A 16913-nucleotide genomic window follows, 5' to 3' on the forward strand; every position below is an offset into this window, starting at 1 on the left:
GTGGGATGCTGTGTAGCACTATTGAAAATAGATGACAGAAGGCTGTCCAAGCAGCTGCTGCGCGGTTGATCTAAAACAGGGAGACCGCAAACCAAGCCAACAGAAGAAATACTTTAAGGGCACAGTGTATCACAGCGTCAAATGATAAAACACAACTCAGGGCAGCCAGGAAACAGTTGTTTCTGTGAATGTAATAATCAGAAATAAAGTGATTCCTTCATAGCAAATCTACTGAAAATAACATGATTTTGAAACAATGGTTTGCAAACATGGATGGAATAAATAAATGATAGTTGCTACTCAAATCAGAGGACAATTTAATGCAAACATCATGAGAAGGATTAATTAGATCCTTTTTCTAAAGCAGTTCACAAACCATTAGAGATATCTTTGATTATCAAGATGTCAAGAACCTAATCACTTATCTAAGAATTTTAAGCTATGTTAGTTTGGTTTAAAAAATAATATCAGGGCTGCCTTTGTGGCTCAGACTCAGGTCTCATGATCTCATTGTTCATGGGTTCAAGCCCTGCGTCGGGATCTGTGCTGACAGCTCAGAGCCTGAAGCCTGCTTCAGATTCTGTGTCTCCCTCTCTCTCTGCCCACCCCCCTCACACTGTGTCTATCTCTCAAAAAAAAAATGTTAAAAATAATATCATCAAATGTCCAAAAGGCTAATTTTCTGATGTAGAAATGCTTCTCCCTCCTCTAATATAAGACATCATTTTGAGCATGTTAAGTGCTTTTAAATTGTGGAGCTAATTAATTAGTAGTTTTTTATGGCACACTGAAATCTTTTTTATTAGAAATAATTCATTTTATTAATGGGAATATATAGACTATTTGCCTGTGAGTTCATTTGTCTGTGAATAAATCATATTGGTACAGTAATATAGAATAATTTAGTTTAAAAGTCCTGTAACATAAGAGTATATGATCAAATTTTAGGAAATTAGAAAAAAAACGGACCAAATAAGGATCCAGAGGAAAAGATATTTTCTCATATAGCCAAACTTCTAACTTAAGGCAAGTTGTACCCCCAAATTTCTTTAAAATATGTAACAGAAACTCAGAATGCACATTCCCAAAGAAATAATAAAGAATACATTCATAGACTGCCTACAAATCCCAATTTAACACATAATGTACCTAAAATATTATACATTTGTACTGAAAAAGGATGATAACCACTGCTGATACATACCAGTAATTAAACAAAGTGGAAAAAAATGGAAGAAATAAGAGGATAAAATAATCAGAAATTAAGTGATCTCTTTGCAGAAAAGCCATTGAAAAGAACATGATCCTAAAACAATAGCTTGTAAACCAGAGACCACACAAATAAAGGCTGCAGCTAAAGTCAAAGAATAGTTTGATAATAACAGTAAGAAAAGGATTAACAGAGCTAATTAGAGCCAATGAGCAGTTGGTTAAAAACTTTTAACTCTGTTTTGAAATCTGTACTGGAACAGGAGAGGTATTTTAGAAATTTATGATTAATGTCCTTTTAAAATGGTTTTCTTTTCACTGATAAGGGAAAATTAGAAACCCTCACTTTTTTTCTGCTCATCTCTTAAAAGCCAGTTGACTTCTTTCTCATTCTGTATACTTCCTAGTGATTTCATCTGCTTCCCTATATTTCATTATCCTCTTCTATTTGCTGGACTTCCAAATCTGTGCTCCCAATCTAGAGTTTTTCTCTTAAATTTGCTGTGTTCTACTGTTTACTAAACATTTTCACTTGGATGTCCTGCAGATACTTTAAATTCATTATGCCCCACACTGATTTTATCACACTGTTCCTTTCAAAAAAACCCCAAAATGTATGCATATCCACTCATGACTCAGGTCAGAACTGTTTGAGTTCCTAACCCCTCACCTTTGTATCCATAATCGGGTCCGTTCTCTCCCATATTAATGCAGTGATATCCTAACTGTTCTTCCTACTTTGAGCTTTCTTTTTTCAAGTCTTTTCTTCAAATTCTGCTTGTACTTCCTAAAACTCCAGCCTGAAAATGTTAAAATAGAGATTTAAATTAAAACTCTTCAACTGCTCTGGGCGCCTGGGTGGCTCAGTCGGTTAAGCTGCCGACTTCGGCTCAGGTCATGATCTCACAGTTCGTGGGTTTGAGCCCCACATCGGGCTCTATGCTGACAGCTCAGAGCCTGGAGCCTGTTTCAGATTCTGTGTCTCCCTCTCTCTCTGCCTCTCCCCTGTTCATGCTCTGTCTCTGTCTCAAGAATCAATAAACATTTAAAAAAATTTTTTTTAAATGTACAAACTCTTCAACTGCTCTTTTTGCCTTTAAGTGGAGTATAAACTCTAACTTGAATTACAATGCCCTTTGTGGTTTACAAGTGTTTATTCCAATTGCCTCTTACCTTCTAGGCTGACCTTCTAACAATTCAATGAAAAATTTGTGCCATTTCTTTTCTTGTCTGGTCCTTTGCACAGACTTTTAAATGTATAAAGAAATTAATTATAGAACACTTGGCTAGTAGTAAATGTAGAATAATGAATTATGTGTAACATATATCTCTCAAAATAAAAATTTGGAGTCATTTTAAAATGAATATCAACTTCTTTCCCAAATATGCCATTCATATGCTCACAGTAAAATCAGTGGTTGAGATTTTACAGTGTTACTACTTATGAATAATAGAATAACTTAAATTATCTTGTTTTGTTGACATTTCATAAACTGTAGACAATAGAATTGTTAATCCTGGTGAGTTACCAACAATAAATAAAATTAATAATCTCTCAGTTACAACAGCTGTTGTAACTTTTTCAAAAAAATGAGTTGGTAGGGTAAGTTATCCCCAAGATGGGAAAGGAGTGGGGAGAGTGAGAATTATCCTTAGACCATAAAGACCATAGAGAACATAGAGAACACCAGCATATCTTTGATCCTGTGGTCGGCAGCTGCCCTGCCCTCACCTTTTTAGTCCATATCTTCCTTCACCTCCAGGTCACAATGGCCTAAAACACTGGGAATGTGGCATCTAAAAAAAGTCAACATAACCAACATCACACCAAAGGAAGTCTTTATTTTCATGTAAAAGTATATCACATAGATGAAACAGGACTTTGAAATCATGGTCCTAAAGGGGATAAATTGTGAACTGTATTTTCACTGGTAGAAAAAAGTATCTGCAGGTACTTTTAAGTGATACTTGTAAGGTATTGGGTTTGGTTTTGTTTTGTTTTGTTTTGTTTTGTTTTTAAGTAAGTAATTTGTCCCTTCCTGACTGACATACTTTTGTCAGGGCAAGAGGGCAAGAGATGCTCTATAAACCAGATTTTGGCTTGGCAGGAAGGCCCTGTGTGGCCCTGCAGGAGTAAAAGAATGATTAACATACACTCATCACCTTAGAGATTCTTTTCAAAACAAATCTGATCCTATACTAGAAAAACCTAGCCTATGTTTCTCTGAGACATTTGCATAAACTAGTGGCTAATGATCATTTGACATTTTCTGTTCACAGACATTGAATTTTATGGATTTATTAGGATATTGGATAGCTTTTCTCATTTTGCTAACAGGATATATTTCTACACATTTCTTTCCACATTTACCTGGAAAGAAGTCATATCTGACCATCTGATTTGAATCCAGTGCTAATGTATACCATAACCTTATCCTGAACCTGTAAACTTATGCTGAAAGTACAGTCTTTGGATTGGATTGTTTTGTTTTGAGAGAGAGAGAGAGAGAGAGAGAGAGAGAGAGAGTGAGTGCCAGGGCAAGGGAGGAGAGAGAGAATTTTTTTTTTTTTTTTGGAGAGAGAGAATATTAAGCATGCTCCACACCCAGTGGGGAGCCCTATACAACTCTGTCTCGGGATTGTGAGGTCATGACCTGAGCTGAAATCAAGAGACCAGTGCTTAACCAGCTGAGCCACCCAGGCACCCCTGGATTGTTTTTAATGTGGGAAATAGAAACAAAAGAGAACAAGCAGGGTTATAGAGAGATTTTATAAAAGTTTTCATTAGAGAACAAGAATTAAATAAAGATTTAAAATAATTAATAATTATTAATTAAATAATAATTAAAGAATTAAATAAAGTGCCTTTCCAGTTAGGACAGCAGAAAGCATCAAGGTTTTATTCACTAACACCACTAAAATATCAGTGACAACACTGTGGACTCTCTCAGTGAGTCACAGAACAAAATTATTAAAAATGAAGATATAGTTCAGTTCAAGTAGTTCACAACTTCAGAACCAGTTATATTTCAAAACTTGGTCTGTCCATCTCAGTGCTTAGTGTCTGGAATTCACTTACTCAAATTATTTTGTATACTGGTATTAAAATCCCATGATTGTTCATTTTTTGAAAAGTTGCAGTATACCTGAAATCAAGAATATCTTCAGCAAATTCAATTCTGAATCAAGGGAAACCATACTCAAAGGTGTAATAAAAGAACCAATATCTACACCATTTAAAGAATCTCTGAGGGGTGCCTGGGTGGCTCAGTCAGTTAAACATCCAATTCTTGATTTTGGCTTAGGTCATGATCTCACAGTTTGTGGGATCAAGCCCCGCATCAGGCTCCTCAGGCACAGAAGGGGCCTGCTTGGGATTCTCTCTCACTCCCTCTTCGCTGCTCCTCTTCAGCTCCCATGCGCGCGCGCGCGCACACACACACACACACACACACACACACACACACACTCACTCTCTCTCTCTCAAAATAAATAATACACTTTTAAAATATGGATATAAAGGGCACCTGGGTAGCTCAGTTGATTAAGCATCCAACTTCGGCTCAGATCATGATCTCATGGTTCGTGTGTTCAAGCCCCGCATCAGGCTCTTTGCTCAGAGCCTGGAGCCTGCTTCAGATTCTTTGTCTCCCTTTGTGTCTGCCCCTCCCCCACTTACACTCTGTCTTTCTCTCTCTTTCTCAAAAATGAATAAACATTATTTTTTCACCTGTATTTATTAGAGGCTGATTATGATATTTATTATACATTAATAAAGAAAAATCGAGAACTTACCCACAAAAGTTTTGCCACCAACAGCTTACATACCAAACCTGAGAAGCATGAGTTTGACTTGCTGGTCCCTGCAAAGGATGGGGTTTGCTTAGGTAGCATACATGTTTTAGGGTTTGGAAGGACAGAGCAACACTCATACTCAGCTTTAGCATCACGTGTGTGTTTTAGAGGGATAATCAGGACCACAGTAGGATTATCAGGTGGGGCACACATAGCTTTGAAAGTGTTTAAAAAAACATCTTACAATGAAATTTCTGTACATACTAATGAAAGTAAAATATGTGTGATTTTAAAATAAACTATGGTATTTTTTAACTCATTCGTGGTTAGCGTTCAGTATATTCTGCTTACTGACTGTATTTCCTTGTTATGTATATAAACATCATGTGTGTGAGACTTTATATCGTTATTTTAAGAAACTTGTGTGGTTTTCTGTTCTGCTTTTAATATCTCTCAGCTGTAGTCCTAGATCTCACATTAAAAATATGTGAGATTAAAAAAATATTATGAGAGGAATAATTAAATTTAAGACACCAAAAATAGGTGTTGGGAGTAGTGATTATATGTGTCTTCATTAACAATAACTTCATTGTTGTTTCTAGGGAGAAAAATTAAGTACAGGTTGTCACCTCATATAGATGCACATACAAGAGGTGTATAAAAGTTGTTGACAACTTGAAATTCCAAATATTATAATCAAAATTAACAATTATATAATGTTTATTAAGCTCTAGTCATACACCAGGGACTGTGCCAAGCACCGTATTGCATTTAATTGTCTAAAAAGCCCTAAGGGAAGGTCATCTGAGTGGCTCAATCAGTAGAGCATGCGTCTGTCGATCTTGGGGTCGTGAATTCAAGCTCCACATTGGGCATTGAGCCTACTTAAAAAAAAAACCCTAAGGGAGGTAAGGAACTGAGCCTTGAAAAGTTTAAAATAACTTGCTTAGTTAGAGGTCACCTAGCAAGTAAGCGGAACAGGTGAAATTCACGCACTATTGGATTCCAGAACCTCAGCTCTCCACACTTTCAATGCCAGATTCTAAAAAAATCATCTTTCACCACATCCTCCCAATATTCTGCATAATGGCTGTGATCTAATAAATGGACCACTGACTGATCTAGTAGGTGAGGGGAAACCATTGAGCTGGGTCTTACCCTTGCTTTCATATCAGAGCTTTTGTATATCATAGAAAGAATATTGATCTTATTATGAAAATGATCAGGCAGTGGTACCATCAACAGTACCATTACTGATTGCCTAAAATTAGTATTATAGTGAGCAGAGTCCCATCATAACACACTGAAGGTGCAGGCTGAAACATGTATACACAGCTATTCCTGCTTCAGTGTGCTTGCTACATTAGACTTTATATATGTGTATATATATATATACATATATAAATATATATATACATATATGTGTATATATATACATATATAAATATATATATACATATATGTGTATATATATATATATACGTATATACGTATATATATATACGTATATATGTATATGTATATACGTATATATATATAACTCATTTCAGTTATACAGGTACTGAGGCTCAGCTGATTGAGTGCAGTGCAGATAATGCATGTCAGAGGTTTGATTTCCTTTCTTTTACTTCCTTGTAGATAGTTAGCTATCTGTGGTCAGAGTGGGAATATGGGCTCAGTGCCAGCCAGGTGCATGGTGTGTTCGGGTGAGTATAGTAATTAGAGAAAAGCAGACTAACATCCAAATCTAGGAGAGATGCCTGAGACTGGAGTTGATAAGAATCCACATAAAATATCTAAAAAGCTCCTCAGAAGCAACACAGTCTGTCTTGTGATTTAAAGACAAGTTTTTCAATATATATTGTTAGGTAGTGGCCTACTTAAAATCTATTCAGTAGAGGAAATCTACAAATAGGGGTTTTGTGACCAAGGATATGCACAATACATACATTTAATTTATATGTATTCCTTTACATAAATGTTCATTTAAATAAAAGTGCTGTAATTAAAATGCTTTAAAATTTTATTTGGATTATGTATTTTATGTCACGTTTTACTAAACATTGTACATTTATGTTAATATTGTTTTGCAGAATTTATATATACTCTATAGGCTATTTATGGAATTTTTGTGGGCATTTTGACTATAGATAATTTTTGCCTTATGTACTAACTTTAGAATCAACTTACAAACCAGCTGTGACTCTAGAGTACAGAAGAGGTGGACATAATAGTAACTGCAGTAAGAAGAATCGTCATGGATCTGAACATGTTATAGTTTAAGAATTTTTGTAGAGTGTCTAGAATGTTTCCAAGAGCAAAGATGTCCTAATTACAGATAGCTGGTTCTGGTTTTTTATACAGAAATAGGCAGATAAAAGGGAAAGATAATTTATTTTTTTAAGTTTTTTTACTTATTTTGAGAGAGGGAGAGTGCAGGTCAGGGAGGGGCAGAGAGAGACGGATAGAGAAATCCCACGCATGTTCCTTGCTGACAACAAAGAGCTCAATGTGGGGCTCAAACTCAAGAACCATGAGATCATGACCTGAGCCAAAACCAAGAGCCAGCCGCTTAACCAACTGAGCCACCCAGGTGCTCCAGGAAAGATAATTTATTAACCAGGAATGACTTGAGAGAAACCTACCTTAAAATGTATCTACTAAAAACCCACCTAAAGTATAATTTGGTTTCCAATCTATAGGATTCTACCTAGTGGAAAGAATTGGACCGCATCTATACATTTAACCACTATACACCATTCACACATTAATTGTAGCCTGGCTTGTATTTGTATATTGTCCAAGCCCCCTCACCAAATTATGAACTCATTGAGGACAGGGATGGTTTTTCACCTTTATATTCATTGTAGTGCTAGCAACTGAGAAACATCAGGTGAATGTTTCTGGCTCTTGGATCAGGTAGCATTCCCATGGCAAATTAAAATGTGATTCACTAGTTATAAATCAATCTCTTGTGAATTTGGTTAACACAAATGAATTTCCTGGAGTTTCATTCCCATGGGTGAACTGATAAAATTAGATTTCAGTAGAATAGTACATATATCAGGAGGGCACAGGGGACAAAGTTTCTAATAAATTCCTGTAAATGCACTGCACATTTCTCCAGTGCATATCAGTGGGATTTTATAAAAAGCTAACCCTCTTATTGTACCACATTCTCTGATGTTTTGTTACTCTTATGATGTCCAAATAGGAATGAGTATGTATTGCTTTTAATGTTTGCCTTTTATTATTGTAGAATAACATAACTCTCCACTTCTTGAATGGTTTTTAAAGTGTGTATATATATATAGAAGAAAGATATAATCTTTATATAATCTAGGGAGTTAAAAAAATTTTTTTACATTTATTTATTTTTGAGAGTGATAGAGAACGAGCACAAGCGGAGTAGGGGCAGAGAGAGAAGAAGACACAGAATCCGAAGCAGGCTCCGGGTTACATGCCGTCAGCATAGAGCCGGACACAGGGCTCGAACTCACAAACCGTGGGATCATGATCTGAGCTGAAGTCGGACACTTAACCGACTGAGCCACCCAGGCACCCCAATGTAATCTAGAGACTTTAAAAATTAGAATGAAAAATGGACAGAAATAATAATTTAATTTAGCAATCCCTAAAGGCAAGAGGCAGCAGGTTCCATCTTGAGAATCCCAGCAGATCTGTGATCTGTATACTGTGGATATACTTAGCAGGCTGGTGTTTTGAGTAGGAAGATAATAGTTTTTAATTGGCTCATCACTGAAGTTTCATCCTGAAAGGAGAGAAATGAACTTAGAGCCAATATTAACAGGTGATAATTAAATTATGGGTTCTGCATGCTTAATATCCTACACTAAAGGCAAGATGAGACAACTGGAGGCCATTAACTTTAATAATTAGAGTCAGTATCTCTCTTAAGTAGGATTTTATAGTACATTAGCAATGGATGATTAGTATTAAATCAGAAAATAAACTGTTTTCTTACCAGAGCATGTTTTACTAATTCCAACTTCATACCTATGCATTTAAATGCATAGAATAGTTTATATGAACTAATAGGTCTTCAAAGGTAAATAAAAAGATAAATGTAAAACATCTGTCAAAACCTAAAATTGATATCTCTGTTTTTAAACACTGTTTGTTTTCTACATTTATTATGGGTTAAAAACAATATCCAGAATGAAGGCTTATGGTTGGTTAACTTTAATCATGAAGAACTGGAAATAAAAAAATGAAAACATTTAATTTTATTATTAAAGCTGAAGAATGCCTGATTGAAATGTTCAGGTATTCCTTTGTAAAGATTTTATGCCATTATCTTTGACCTTAATGTTTTAAAATAGTAGGTGGTTATTCCACATTAATTGTATGGGTATTGCTATAGATATCATGTAGGAATTATATCTCAGTAATGATAGTACTCTTTCCAAAGAGTGTTTTATTTTGAAGAACACATAATGAGTGTCTATATTTATTATATATGTGTATGTGTGTGTGTGTATATATATATACGTATATATATATATACGTATATATATATATATGTATTTATATTTAGGTTTCTTTATTTTGAGAGAGAGAGAGAGAGCGAGCATGTATGAGCTTGATCAGGGGAGGAGTAGAGAGAGGGGGAGAGAGAATCTCAAGCAGGCTCCCTGCTGTCAGTGCAGAGCCTGACCTAGGGTTCAAATACAAACCATGAGATCATGACCTGAGCTGAAATCAAGAGTTGGATGCTTAACTGACTGAGCCACCCAGGTGCCCCTATAATATGTATTTTTAAATGTTTGTTTGTTTTGAGAGAGTGTGTGTGTGAGAAGGGGAGGGGCAGAGAGAGAAAGGGAGAGAGAGAATCCCAAGCAGGGTCCACACTGTCAGCATAGAGCCCGATGCACACAACCTGAGCTGACATCAAGAGTTGGATGCTCAACCAACTGAGCCATCCAGACACCTCTGTCTTTATAATATTTTTAAACATCACTGCTACTACATTAACTTTGAAATACTTAATGTCATGGGATGCCTGGGTGGCTCAGTCAGTTGAGCCTCTAACTTTTGATGTCAGCTCAGGTCATGATTGCAGGATCTTGAGATCAAGCCCTGAGATCAAGCCCTGCAATGGACTCTGTGCTAGGCATGGAGTCTGCTTGAGATTCTCTTTTTCTCTCTTCCTCTGTTCCTCTCTCCCACTCATTCTCATTTTCTCTCTCTCTCTCTCTCTCTCTCTCTCTCTCTCTCTCTCTCTCTCAAAAAAAAAAGTGTCATATGTTTATATTTGGGGCTTTTGTTAAACAATCCCTGCCTCTCTTGAGAAGTCCATTTTTATTATGACTTAGAGTGACCACATAAGTTACCATGGAGACTTTTGGTGAGTTAAAGAGGATGCTTTTATAAAAAATGAATGTGTCAGGACAGTAGGTGGAAACCAGGAAGTATATCACCCCATTATAATAGTAAGCCATTATTATAGCACAGTACCTGAGTTATTATACTTCCTAATCGCTCAAGCACAGCATTTCTGGAGAAATGCTTGCAGAATCCGTGCTTGGGAGAACAGAAGTACATGTTTCCTCCTTGCTACATACAGTGTTAGATTTGGGTTCCCTCAACTCCAAGCCGCCAGAGGTACTTTTGTCGTTGTTTTCACTTTGTCTCCAGCACCCAGGAGGGTGCCCTGCACATGAAGGTGAAACTAGCAGAATCCTGGGGTTCAGACCAAGAGAAGAGTGTGCTAGAGCTGTGCAAAGTGGTGGTTGGAAATGAATTGGAAGCAGAGGAAAAGGGAAACCGAGCTGTCCTTGTTTCAACTCCACAGAAGGATATTCCATTATTACTGTTCTTACAGAGTAGCCAGAATTTGAGCTGGCTTTCCTTCTTTTCCATTTTCATTAATCTAGTCTTACACTCAGTATCTACTCAGAGCAAGACAAAGACCACTCGTAAGAGTAATTGGTTCACCAGGGTTCAGTGAGCAGTGGATTGCATCTGATGTGATGTCCATGGCTAGTTACAAGTAGAACGGTCACTGAGATACTCCTTTATCTGGACACATAACCTATAATTAATCCATACCTATACAATTCTTACTTATTTCAAACAGGTCTATAATCTCAGAAAAATAATAGTATGAGTAGGTTCACTCAGTTTTTCTCTTGTTCCAGTGATTTTCACAGCAATGCCTCTGTACTCCTAGAAAAAAAGAAATGTCTTGTAGCTTCACATTATCTTTAAATGTGCTTTTATTGTGTGCTTATCTGCACTTACAGTCTTTCAGTGTATAGACCCCATGGTGCATGCACGATTTGTAAAATGGAGAATCCATGTAAGGAAGTTAAATGTGGAAAAAAGAAAAAAAAATCAAAACAGAGTACAAATAGCAAGGTTAAATTGAATGCTGTTAACCCCCTGCTGACACCAACTAATAGTGCAGAAGCAACAGCAGGAATCTGAAACGGAGGTTAGCGTTGGGAAATTTCCATTCATGACAGTTATAAATGAAATACACTGCCTAGTTTTTCTTCCTAGGGTATCACCTTAAAGAGCATTTTAAAAGTAGCATCAAAGACAATACCAAGTGTATATCCAGTAGAAATAACAAAAGAAAAATTTAAACAATATCTTAGTCTGAAACCCCCATTAGAATTCAGGTGAATTTATTTCCTGCCTTTAAAAAATTGATGTACTTTACATACAGCAAAATGTGTAAATATTAAGATTTCTTCCTACATTATACAGCTCAGTGACTTTTAAGATAGGAAGAAACCCATGTAATCAGCAATTAGATCAAAGTACTGAACATTATTACCACCTTAGAAACTTTCCTCATGCCTTTCAAAACCACATCTGTTATTATTTAGAAGTTTTGTTTCTCTAGTTATTCTCAGTTTACCTCCAGCTCTATATAAACTACCATGTCTGTTTCAAAATTACAGGCTTGTGAGTGCTTCCTGCTGCCATCTTCTCTCCCCGATATATTTCCAGAACACTTCTCTTCTGCTTTTGACCTTATTCTTTCATATCCTGTTCAATGAAAAGCAGCTCTTATTTTGTGGGTAAATAAATTATTAGGTAACAAGGACAGTCACCTGGGTAGAAAATTTGCTGTTGTGAGAATACACTTAGTTAAGAAAATAATAAAGAACCAATTAATGATATTGAGTGAAAAATATAAAGTATCCCTAATGCTGTATGTGGGGTATTGATATTTTAACAAATCAAAAAACATCCATTAAAAATATGTGCACAACTGGTTGTAGATTTAGTTAAGTGTATAAAATGCTAGTCACTCACACTAATTTTATCCTTACTCCATCTTTTAAAAAGCTTAAAATTCTGTAAGCAATAGCCTCATTTATTTTTCTTTTCAAAGTTTTCACTTCTCTCTTTTTTACAAGAATACTATTCTTGAGTATAGTTTTCATTTGCCTATTCATCTTCCTCCTGCTATTTTCCACTGGTATTCTGCGATTGTCTTTCTTCATCTCCTTTCCCTCCTGTTTCTAGAACTCGGCACATTCATTCTCTTTATATTCAAATGAATCTGGTAGTTCTCCCTCCACCACTGGTGAAGCTAATGATTTCCTCCATCTCCAACGCAAGTCCTTAAATATTAAAATGCCATTCTCAGCAGTTCCCTATTTTCTTATCATTTCAAAGAACACCTCTCTCCATCCTTCCTTTCACATCACTCCTATGAAAATACAGTAAAATTCATTTAGAAAGTTTTGAACTATCATGAATTTGTTTCTGTTCTATTTCCTAGAAACTTCATATACAGAGTCTATATATATAATACCAGCGTATTCACTTTCTAGATTCCCTTTGTTTTAAATTTACTCAGTGTTTCTTGAATTATCTAAATTACCATTACATTATCTTGTTAATCCATTTCAGTGTTTTATGTTTTGACTTTAAGCTGCTAAGTAGCAGGTATAGGTGCCTGCTGAATTCATGTTGAACAGTGCATCACTAGAGCAGCCCAGGAAACATTTAGATAGTGATTCAAAACAGGGACAAACTTAAGACAAAGACAAAAAAAAAGGAAATCTGATAGAAAAATAATACAGAACTGAGATGAGAAAGACAAAGTTGTACAAAGAGTGTAGATAGGTTAATAGAAAAAAATTAAAGAAGCAGGGTCATTAGGGCTACTAAAACAAAATAAAACAACCCCCCCCCCCATCCCCTGCTATTAGTAAAAAAGTTAGGGAAACAAAACATGGAACAGATCAGAAAAGTGTTCCTGAACTGATAATAGCTTGTGAGGAATTTTCACAGCTCTAAAGCAGTGATTAACAATGGAAACAGCTTACGTTTTCCATTTCCACATCAGGCTATTTGTATCTAAAGAGGCAACAGGTATAAATTATGGGAGATTTGAGAGGACTAAACTTTGTTTTAAGGAGTCTCAAGTGTGTGACAGATTTTCAGTCAAGTTGTTTCCCTTAAGTACTGATTTTTAAAAACCTAATAACTTAAAACTGACCTCCCCCCACAAATGGTCCACAAAACATTCTTCTTTACTTCTGAAGGTTTTATGATGCATTATTATCATTAACCGGTCTTCTGCTATTAAACTGAAATGACCAAATGAGACAAACAGTTCTGAGAACATTCTTCTACCACTGATTAAGACTGGGTTGCCAGATATTAGAAATAAATCATTTAGTTTTCTGAGCTTTCTGAGCAGACTTGGTGACCTGGCTAGCCCCACCAGCCTTCGTATCCACTGCTTTGATAGACAAGCACAGCAATTACCTGTCACGTGTCATTAATAGCAAAACAACCCAGAGGAAGATACTTAGAGAGGCTCACAACTATGGGCTTGCCAGGAATGATATCAATGATGGCAGCATCCCCAGATTTCAAGAATTTGAGGCCATCTTCCAGCTTCTGCCCAGAATGGTGATCTATCTTCTTCAGCTGAGCGAACTTGTGAGCGTTGTGAGCTGTGTGACAATCCCGCACAGTGCATAGCCAGCACTGATTTGGACTGGATGGCTCAGGATGATCACCTGAGCTGTGAAGCCAGCTGCTTCCATCGGTGGTTATCTTTGCTGTCACCAGCCACATTGCCACGACGAACGTTTTGGGACACACGCTTGACACTGAAGCCCACATCGTCTGCAGAAGAGCTTCACTTAAAACTTCATGGCGCATTTCAACAGACTTTGTTTCAGTTGTAACACTGACTGGAGCAAAGGTGACCACCACGTCAGGTGTGAGAACATCAGTCTCCACAAGGACAGTGCCAGTACCACCAATATTGTAGATGTTCTGGAGGGGCATTAGATGCGTTAGTGGCAGGATGCCATCCAGAGCTTCAAGTGGCATGGTTCCACTGGCATTGCCATCTTTACATGTGACTTTCCATCTCTTGAACCAAGGCATATTAGTACTTGGCTCTGACATGTTATCACCATTCCAACCAGGAATTGGCACAAATAGAGGGGTTGTAGCCAATTTTCTTAGTGTAAGTGTTGACTTCCTTAATGATTTCCTTGTGTCTCTTCTGGCTGTGGGGTGGCTCAGTGGAATCCGTTTTGTTAACACTAACAATTAGTTTCATACCTAGTATGTAAACCAGAAGGGCCTGTTCCTGGGTCTGCCCATTCTTAGAGATACCTGCTTCAAATTCACCAGTACCAGCAGCAACAGTCAGAACAGAAGGTTCAGCCTCAGTTATGCCTATAATCGTGTGTGTGTGTGTGTGTGTGTGTGTGTGTGTGTGTGTGTGTGTGTGTGTGTGTTAAATATTTTATTTGAAGTAATCTCTGCACCCAACATGGGGCTTGAACTTAACACTTCCAGGATCAAGAGTTGCATGCTCTACTGACTGAGCCCGTCAGGTGCCCCTATAATCATGTTTTTAATGAAGTCCCTGTGTCCTGAGGCATCAGTGATGGAAAAATAGTGCTTACTGTTCTCAAATTTCCACATGGATATATCAGTGGTTATACCATGTACACATTCACCTTTCAGTTTATCCAAGACCCAGGCATACTTGATGGGGCCCTTTCCCATCTCAACAGTCTCCTTTAAAAATCTTTTGATGGTTCTTTTGTCAATCCTACCACATTTTTAGATCAGAGAGCCAGTAGTGGTTGTAAACTTGCACTCATCTGTGTGCCCAGTGATGATGTGTTGAATCTTTTCCTTTCTCACTTTGGCTTAGATTTAGTGGTGGTTTTTGTGACACCTGTGTTCTGACAGGAGATTTGTTGCAAAAAAGCAAGAGGATTTTTTAAAAAGATTATATAAAATTAACTTAGAATTCCCAGCGTAGAAGCTTGGTTTAGGGATTAGGGACCTATATAAATATGAAATAGCTGCAATTACACTTACTAGGCTAGAATTACAAAAGATCAGTTTCCATGCTTCAGGGCATAAAAAGATCACTGAATGTGATCAAAATGAAATGTCTCATTTCTGTATGTTTCTTCCCAAGTATGCAACTCATGGGACCTTAATGCCTGCCTCTAATGCAAGACAGAAATATATTCAAAGCAGAAAACCAGACATGATGGCTGGGTGGCTAGCTTCAATATGGCAATTCTCATATTCCCAAGAGCATATCCAAAAGTATGCTTAGTGCCTGAGCAGGTTTGGTGGTTTGGAGATGTGCTGAGAAATAATAATAGAGCAAGTCCCAGGGACATGATGTACCAAACATATGATAATACGTATGTGAAATAATAACTTGCAAGAAAATGGCAGCTTTAAAGAGTGTAATCCCATTATTTTTCTTAGAGAATATAAGAAGCCAAAAAATCTAAGCCTAAAAGACAGCTCGTTGAAAACCTTATACATAAGAAATGTTACATTATTTAATTATACATGCTAGAGAGCAACAAAGAAAAAAAAAACCCAAAAACCCAAGGCAATAAAAGCATTAACTTCTGAAGTTTTACCTCATCTTAAGAGGCATTTTTCCAGAAAGGCCATTATTCCTGGGACCACAAAGTTGTGTGTGCCTAATGGGCTAATTTTAGACTCCTTCTTCATATACTGTTTGATGTTAAAGAGATTTTTAATTTTATTTTTTATTTTTTAAAATTTACATCCAAATTAGTTAGCATGTAGTGCAGCAATGATTTCAGGAGTTGATTCCTTAGTGCCCCTTACCCATTTAGCCCATCTCCCCTCCCACAACCCCTCCAGTAACCCTCTGTTTGTTCTCCATATTTAAGAGTCTCTTATATTTTGTCCCCTCCCTGTTTTTTCATTATTTTTGCTTCCCTTCCCTTGTGTTCATCTATTTTGTCTCTGACAAAATATGAGTCATATGAGTGAAGTCCTATGATTTTTGTCTTTCTCTGACTAATTTCGTTTAGGATAATACCCTCCAGTTCCATCCACTTAGTTGCAAATGGCAAGATTTCATTCTTTTTGATTACCGAGCAATACTCCATTGTATATATATACCACATCTTCTTTATCCATTCATCCGTCGATGGACATTTGGGCTCTTTCCATACTTTGGGTATTGTTGATAGTGCTGCTATAAATATTGGGGTGCATGTGTCCCTTCAAAACAGCACCCCTGTATCCCTTGGATAAATGCCTAGTAGTGAAATTGCTGGGTCGTAGGGTAGTTCTATTTTTAGTTCTTTGAGGAACCTCCATACTGTTTTCCAGAGTGGCTGCACCAGCTTGATTCTCGTGAAGAGATTTTTTACACAATACAAACAGTTTCTGTGACCAAAGGCCATGATCAGAGCTGCTCTTTGAATAAGAAATAATACTTTCAAATAACTAAAAATTTGCTAAAGGCTGAATTGAGACTAGATTCTGAAATTCCTGATTCCATAGTTATGAAAGACTGTAAAATATCTGGATTTCCTCCATTCAACTCATGTGTATATCAAAGCTGAATGAGTCCTGGTATTTTTAAGTAATGGGTTGTAGAG

The 16913-nt window shown here is 36.7% G+C and overlaps 1 protein-coding gene and 1 pseudogene across 2 annotated transcripts in view; one reads left to right on the forward strand and one right to left on the reverse strand.

Moving 5' to 3' along the window:
- Positions 1–16913, forward strand: part of LOC102954357 (ubiquitin-conjugating enzyme E2 E2) — a 369038-nt gene that overhangs the window by 120259 nt on the left and 231866 nt on the right. The gene's annotated exons all lie outside the window — the stretch shown is intronic.
- Positions 13543–15184, reverse strand: LOC122230514 (annotated as a pseudogene).

This window comes from Panthera tigris, chromosome C2, assembly GCF_018350195.1.
Source record: "Panthera tigris isolate Pti1 chromosome C2, P.tigris_Pti1_mat1.1, whole genome shotgun sequence".
Taxonomy (NCBI): Eukaryota; Metazoa; Chordata; class Mammalia; order Carnivora; family Felidae; genus Panthera; species Panthera tigris.